Here is a 9238-nt window from a genome sequence, read left to right as displayed (position 1 = left end):
TCTATTTGGTCATGCATTCTATAGCCATTCATTTATAAACCAAAATGATAAGAGCCATAACTTGGATCTGTCATAAAACCATACTTATAACCAACATATAGCCAAATAAATAACAATGATAGAACAACCATTAAATACACATAATAACAAGTACGTTTACTCATCAAATACAAAATAACCTTAGCTCTTATTGATATAGGAAAAAGCCAACCAAGTTAGGGAATTCTTTATACTACCAGACCATAGATTGGGCCTAATGAACTATTTCTTTCATCCAATCACCCTATGCCATATTCCAAGCATGAATGTGCAATCCCATGGGATAAACTAATCCATAAAAAACCAAGGGAATCTAGAGGTTAAACCACCCCACCCTCACAATACTGTGATCTCACCTAAATGAGTCCTGAGATCACAAAACCAAACCGAGCTTGGATGCCTCAATATTCCTTCACTATCTCTTCAGGAATTTTCCTATCTCCACCCACCTACTAAGAGATTCCTATAGAAAACCATCTCCACCCCCAACCCTTGGGATTTTCATGAGATCATCTCACTCGCATCCAAAACTATCTAGAAATCCAAATTTGAACAAAGAATGAATCCCATCACAACATGGCTATCAAAAAATGTAAAGACAATGTTGAAACCACTATCAAAACAAGAAAAACCCATGCCAATGATTGTAGATGAACCAAAAACACACATGCATATACCATGCATGACAAAACCAGCTAGGAAATCATACATGCAACTTGTTACCTATAAGTATTCCCGTTGAAGATGATTGATCCAAACTTTCCTTCCTTGATCTTTCATTTCCTTTCCTTTCCTTGTCCTTCCTCCGATTTCCTTGCCCTTCCTTTGCTTGCTCATGTTCCTTCTCCTCTCTGAAACTAATATTGAAATTGAACTGAACAAAGGATGACCAAAGACCAAATTGATACTCTCATGTCTTTTTACTATTGATGCCTCTAATTTCTTTAATTTCCTTAATTTTCCTTCAATATCCTCCTCACATGCAACATGTGACCTTTCACCTTCCTTTTCTCCTATTTTCCTTTATTTTCATAAATAAAATGCAAATGAATGTCTTTGCCAATTTCCTCTTAGAAATAATAAACAACAACTGATGCCCACTAGGATACATTTCCCAAAATTAAACTTGGGATACATGTCCCATGACATTGGTCTTATTTTTCCATTATTAAATTTCTTGCATGAACTTTTACACTGGGTTGTTACAAGAACCCTAGGATTCCATCATCCATTGTTGCATAGAAACCCTAGATTGTTATATAGAAATTATTCTTTTGTTATCACATATTGTTCTTGGTAGTGCTTTTCATTGACCATTGCAGGTGCGTCATGAAGAAAGCATTGGAAGGAGTTAGATCCTATGTTTTGGCAAGCATAATTAAAAGAGGGAACTATGAGGACCTTGAGTTTCGTATCTTGGTTCGATCCTTGGACACTTTGATGCATAAAGGAATATTTTTATGAAGAATGGTCATATGGATATGGATGCCGAGATGAGAAGGATCTCCTTATGAATAATGGATTGGGAAAATTGATGTATTGGTAGTAGTGATTTAGCGATGGAGAAAAAAAGAAGATAGTTTTGGATAATATCATGGGAGGATTTCTTCACTCTCGTAAAAAAAAGGACCATGATTATATTATATAGTTTTTCTATTTGATTTGAAGCAAGATTCCTAAAAGTTTGTTGATACAATTTCAGCGTGATAGAATCTCATCTTTTGAATGAGGAGTGCACTGATGAAGGCTAGATCACTAAATGAAGTAAGAATTCTAAGGAACCTATAGAATCCTTGATAGAATATCTTTGTGTCTATTACATGAAGGAAGTCCATGATAAAGGATGTTGATGAAAGAAAGACATGACAAGTCATTATGATCTGATGAATCTAATGCTTAACTATGATGATTCAATATATATTTGCCAGATGAGAAGATGCACAAAGCTTATATGATTAGGGTTGGATGTATTTGGCACATGGATTAATGAAAAAAGAAATAGAAGGTTGTAGATATCTCAGTGATAATATATTGGCAAGGTCACTTTCGTAATATTAAGAGGGATCTAGGATTGAGCTACACTGATTGGTTTATGAAGATGAAACTATTGATGATATATCATGTCTAATAGACGTTGATCCGCTCATTTATTGAGGTAGGAGGGACTTGAATTCTAAAGTCGAGATGAAAGTCCATGCCCTAGTGTGCTACTTATTAGGCTTAAAGGTCTGGTAAAAAAATGGAAATGAGGTTGGTCAAGATATAAACAACTTGTGGGGGTCCTGGTGTTCTTGGTAAACACCCAACTAGACATATGCCTTGTTATGAAGATATTGAGTAAATTTATGGTTAAGCCTCATTCATTAGATTTCTTCTTGTTGATATATCTTTGTTATACAATAAACCATGGTCTGAGGAACACTGCTAGGAATATAAGATTCCATGGATATTTCAATGTTCACTGGGCTAGCAATGTGGTGGATGGAAAGAGCACATCTAGGTGCTATATCTCTTGGGATCCACTTCTATTTCATGGGTGAAAGACATAAGTTTGTTTCTCTAGGAGCACCACTGAGGCTGAATGTATATATAAAGTCATGAGAATGATTTATTTTGAAGCCATTTGGTTGAGGAAGCTCTTCAATGAGCTATTTGAGCATATGTTAGAAACCAACATTGTATATTACAATAATTAGAGTGGGATTCACCTTTTAAAGAATTTGTGTTACACAAATGCTCCAAGAATATTCACATAAGGTGCCAATTTATTTGAATATGGTACAATAGGGATAAATCAAGCTCCATCATTTCAGGTCGGATGAGCAGTCTATTGACATTCTTACAAATCCTCTTGGTAAGTCTAGGAAGTATAGCATGAAAGTAGAAGAATGTCACTCTCTCTTAAGGTGTGAATTCTCTAGGGTTTCCACCATTCTAAAGAAGAAGAACATTGCAGTTGACTTTGATGAAGAAAATATGTTGTTTGGGTGGTTCACCTGATCATGGTGTACTGGCCTTTATGTCTATCATCCTGGAAGTTTAATTTGCAGTTTATAAGAAAAGAAGTTGGGTCTATGGTCTTAAAATATTACCAATATAGAAATAAAACATTTCTTGAAATCAAATGCAATGCAAAACTAAATAACACACTTTGTAGCCAAGCGCTTGGTGGGATAAAGTTTAGTACTTGGACGTGATATTTTCATGTATATGACTCCAACCCTAGTTAATCTTTCAAATCCAAATATGTGAAAGAAAGTACCTACAAAACAAAGGAAGGAGGAGAAGTGAGATAGGATAAGTAATCAATAAAATATAAAAAAAGGCATAGCATCACCTTATGCCCAATTAATGGAGAAAGAGTTTCTCATACTTCCCTACATGAAAAATGAGAGTTTTTGGTCTTTCACTCAAATACAAACACAATGGTAAGAGAAAGACAGATACTAGTAAATATTTTTCATGGAAAAGTTTCTTATTTCTTATAAACCTTTATGTAACATCTTCGATACAATGAAAATATCAAACAATGTTGGTTGTCTCACCTAAACCCTTACGATCTTGAGCTATTTGATTCAGATACTTGTTCCACTTCAATATCCAAATTGATACTAGTTTTCCTACACATATTCATGAGACGAATGAGGCAAATTTAGATTAAATTTGACCAAATATTAAATTTAATTTCATGAATAAATAATAATTAAAATCAATTGAGTCTGTGAATACCTAAATGAGCTCCTCTTGGTTTCAAGAAAAAATGGCTAGAGTAGCTTAACCCCAGAGAAAACCTCCCTCCACTTGACAAAGCAAAAACGAAGCCAAAATTGATTTTGTTGTTGCTCTATTGGATCAAGGGTGTTTTTCTCCAAGGCTATCGAAACCCTAATTTCTTCTCTACGGAGTAAGGCCAACCATGTGAAGGTGGAATCTCTCATGTCCCCTCCCAACCCATTACACCACTCTCAATTCCCCAATAAACAATCTATCTACTATATAGGAAATATTTGAAAGAAAGACATTAAGATACATAAAAAAACAAATAGCAAACGTTCATTCATTCATTCATAAATCAAAAAATTATTTCATCTCAATAATTTATATAAAAAAGAATATATTTACATAATATGAAACAAGGTCATGTAAATAAAGAAACATATAAAAGAATTCATTAACATATAGTATTCATTCATTCATTAATTCATTAATCGTAGACACAAAATACTTCACCTAATTTTTTTTTATCATAAAAAGTATGTTTTCATAATATGATACGTGATGTTTCTAATGATATAACTAGTACAATCATTTCTTTTTCTTTTTCTTTATTTTTGATAGCTTGGTCATGTACTCATGACATTGTCGAGGCTTCCACAAGAGGGCTGGATCATCAGTTGTAACAAGAAAGTAATGTTAAACTGATTTTTTTTGTTATTATTTATTAATAAAAGTAGGATTAGAGTTGTCTTTACCTCATGCACTAGTCGACACTGTTGGAATGGCTATGATGTGCTCCTCTTTTGGTAAAGGATCCTCATGTATGACACTCTTTGCCATGGAAAATTGGCTCGTGGTGTCTGTGTGTTTTGGTGTGAACTCTGCCAAAATATCCTATATAAGAAAGACTTTTTATTTTTTTATTTTATTTTATTTTTTTGTTTATTTTATTTTATTTATTTATTTATTTACTTTATTTTTTTTTATTTTTTTTCGATTAGACAATGTGAAAGTTACAAATAAAAAATTCATAATTGAACTTATGACATAAAAAATCTCTTTAAAATATGGTTATTACCTGATATCTATGAAGATCTTGGTTAAACATGTTGATCATATCTTTAATATCATGACTTTTATTTTTGATGTGAATCAAATGATCAAGTTCTTCATTTTTTCTAACCACAAGCTTATTGACTATTACGATTAGGTTAGGAGACATGTAGAACTCATCATCATCAAAACAATTAGGATCACTAAGCACCTCACTACGCACTTTCTCAACGACATATGTGGACTACTTTGAGGATGGTGCCTTCCCCTTATCACCCTGTTTATCAAAAAAGTGTAATTTGTAATTTTATTCCACCATCCTTAGCTATAAAAAATAAAATATTTGATTTTGGTGAAACATTTCATATGAATAAAAAATTCCAATTTAATAAGTTATATCAATTGAAATGGGCATCATTTGGCTGAGAACCATCATGAGGTGACTATACAATGGGCTATAATACTTTTTTTAATTGAATTGACTTGCATTATTTGTATATTAGGAGGCATAATTAGTAGCACTAAACAATTAAATGGTATATTTCAGTGAGAATCCTGCCTTTCGTGGATCATGATCTTTTCAATGAATAATTGAGTTAATTATCACATGAGTTGAAACCATTATGTAACTGAAAGGGGAACATGAAGATCAAAAATTTAATCATTGAAACTTAGAGGAGTAAACCCTTAGCTATTCATTTGTAAGGTTGATTGAGGCATCACAACTAAGGAAGGAGTTGACAGAAAGGAGAACAAGGTTATTATCCAAGGAAGGAAGGCATCGACTCTTTTATTAACAAGAACGTTATAAGTATTGTAACGCAATATTATTGATGGAAAATCATAAAGGTTATGTATATTGCACTATAATAATCGATTAGTCCACAAACTCATAATAGAAGTTACTCAAATCCTTCACTAGGGAATGTTTATAAGTATCTCGACCCCAACACTAAAATTGGCAGCTGATTTAATAAATTTTCATACGTTCAAAGCACGTTTAATGAATGCTAGTTCTAATTATAAAGCTTATCGAAACTAGTGTTATAACCTATGAAAGCTTCCTTGGTTTACCTAATAGTCATAAGGGCTGCAAATATTTAAAAATGACTTCATACCAAGATGTTTAAGATGAAAAAAATTTATATGAGAAAAATATTATAATGTGTCTTCTATATTTTTCCCCTTATTCAATTAACATGGGTTTTGGTTGAGGCTTTATAAACAATTCCTTTCATTATAATTTATCATAAGCTTAAAAAAAAATTGGATTAAGAAATATCACAATATATGATCCCTTAAAGGGTTTCATCATTCATTCATTCATTCATACATCCAAACAATATTTTATCTCAATTTTTTTGTTTATCACAAGTTCATTCTAATTTTTTACAATGGAAAATTCACAACTTTTTATTAAGATCGTCAAAAGTTATATGCCATGATGCACATCAACTTCAATAAGAAAGAAGTGCTAAATTCATACTTATAATTATTGTTATTTAAAATGTTTTATTAATGAAAAGAATAGTAGAGTGTTATTTACCTACTTCAATAATTGATGCAAGCAGAATAGCTTTGGATGTGGAATATGTTCCTCCCTTTCTATGGCTTCATAATGTACTTCCTCTAGTGTAGAAACAAGAATGTTTGTAATTAACACACCATTTGCATTTAAATGGTTTTAATTGTATTCCACAATACACTGTTTTTACAACACATGAAACACGTGTAGTACTAAGCTAAATGTCAATCTCAAGAGGTAGTCCACCATCAGTAGGCTCATGTGTTGTATCTACATTTCTTGCCTACTTTTTACAATTAAGCACATTAATTTATGGAAAAAATTAATAACCAATATCTTGTACAAGTAATAATTTATAAATGTTATTTGTTGCTTTTATTTTGCTAAGTGTTAGGTTGGCTGATAGAAAATTGTGAAGATGCCAATCTTGTCCTATGTTCAACCACAATTTGAATTGTGACCCCTACAATATTAAATGAGAATGATGAATTTTTATTCTTATGTGACATAATTAAAATCGTTACAAATTAATAATTTGGATGATTTTTTTATTTTTATTTTTTATTTACTTACAATTTTTGCGGCCAAATTATAGTAACCACCAGGTCGAATATGATGTTGTCCATGTTTAGATATTATAGTCATTGTGGCTTTGCATTTATCTGGAAGACTGTATTTTAACCATTGAAAAATTTAATTATTTGTTGCAATTATGATAAAGCATCATAATTACATTATTAAAACTAAATCATACTTTCTTGGTCAAGGTGGTGTCTTTCGTTCTTTTCGTAGTGGCTTCTGAATTGCATCTTCCATGAGCACTTTCCACTCCATCTCTCGAGTTATTGCAGGGCACTCATTGAACCTTGTCCTTTCCAAATGAGACCTATACTGATCTTGCAAATATTTTAAATGTAATCATGCCTTGGAGGTAACTCAAGCTTTGTTGAAGGTATCCTCACCAAATAGGAAAACCATCCTGGTCATGAGTTCATCTTTCAACTTGGAGAATTTGGATTTCTAGTTTGCGTGAATGGAGGGACCAAATTTTTCCAAGATTCAGTCACATAAACACTTATAAAATACATCATTGATGTACTGTTGACTGAGGTTTCAGAGTGTGGATGGCATGACTTGGAGGATCGGTACACAGATGAGTGCACCAATTTTCACTTAGAGTGGTGAGGTATCATGCAGCGTGTGGCAATGGCAGGTCAGGAAGTATGTGATATACGTACAGGTGCAACAAAGCCTTTGCCACGAGATACATTGGACAGTGACTACATGCAGCGACATGTGGGTCCCTTTCATTGTGATTTTTGTAACATGCTATGGGCATGTCAAATGTATTTAGAGCTATGGCTCCAAACACTTTTATGATACATAATGCATTTTATATGACAATGATGGTTCACCATTTGTTTATTTTATGGTTGTATTCTGTGGTATACATGTGATAAAGGAAAATCTAGAATGTTGTTTGCAATGGTATCTACATAGTGATTTTGGGCTCTAGGAACATGACTGAAAGTAATGGTTTCAAATTCACATACCAATAGCTTCACTCATAGATATTTTCTAAATATGACTTGATTATGCAAATGATGCACACCATTCAATTTCTTGACAAGTAGCAAGAAATCTAAACAAACATGAAGATGAAGGATATGATGAGTGAGGGCATTGACTAAAAAACCTATCACTTCATCATATTTGGCCTAATTATTGGTGGTAGATACAATGTACATGCCATTTTAAAGGACTAACTTATGAAAGGGGGTAAAAATGGCCCAAGCTACCGAGCTTAGATTCCAGGAGAAGAAACCTGCACCGTCAACATGACCGATATACAATGTGGATCATGGATCCATCCGAAAGGTGAAAATGACAACAGATGAGATGATGCGATCTACCTAACTATATGACAGAAATAAGGACACACAAATCAAAGGGATGTGTTGTGAGCAACATTTCTAGGGGTAGAGCACATTGGGAGAATTAGGAAGGACATGGCCTTCGAAATCCTCTTGAAGAAATTCCCCCTTACTCAAGTGTAGGGGTAATCAGGGGTAGACATAGCTTCCATGGTGTCCTCATTAGGTAGGGAGATGGGCAGATGGGAGGAAGATTGACTACATGATGTGGCGGCGTTACCTGGTGCATCAACCTGAGAGAGAAGGTTCACATACGCATCATCTTAAAATTTAGATGACAGACTGGTAGACAGAGAGTAAACTGATGTTGAGACCTGGGATTTTGTCGAAGGAGGGTCGATAGAAACGTGCACAACAACCTCAAGAAGGTTTTCGAATGAGGAACTCAAGGATGATGAAAAGTAAAGCATGGGGCTTGTGGTTTTTGTCAACTCGACATCGGGAGGAGGGATCACAATAGTAGGGCTAGAGTTCCATGTTATGGTTGACTGATGGTACCAGAATCCATAGGTAGAGGAGTAGAGGCTCCACTACGAGTGGCCTCGTATCCACAAATTGCCCCAAGGCAATCACAAAATTCGTTGACACGAGGGAAACAATCGGAATAGTGACCATGAAGATCACACAAGGCACAAGGGTGGTTTGTGCGAAGAGTTTTGAGTTTCTTAGGTGGGAGCAATATGTTAGCATGGACTTCTAGAGTATTCAACTCTGGGAATGCTTCACGAACTAACAATTTAAGTTGAGGAAGTTTAGGACAATTGTTGGTGGCATGCGCAAAAACTTCACACAAAGCGCACGGGGGTGTCGGATTTGGGGCCTGAGGGGATGGAATAGGTTAGGGAGCCTTGTCCTTTGAATCTTTCCTTTTGGCCTTGCTCCCCTAGCTAGATGTTGGTGCAACAAGAGCCAGTTTATGTTGAGGTTGTGATGGAACTGAAGTAGCGACAGGGATCATGGGTACCATTTG

Source organism: Pinus tabuliformis, chromosome 2_2, assembly GCF_031772625.1.
Source record: "Pinus tabuliformis cultivar Carrire ecotype Pingquan chromosome 2_2, CPIR1, whole genome shotgun sequence".
Classification (NCBI taxonomy): domain Eukaryota; kingdom Viridiplantae; phylum Streptophyta; class Pinopsida; order Pinales; family Pinaceae; genus Pinus; species Pinus tabuliformis.
The sequence above is the reverse complement of the archived record's forward strand: the minus strand, read 5'-3'. Positions refer to the sequence as shown.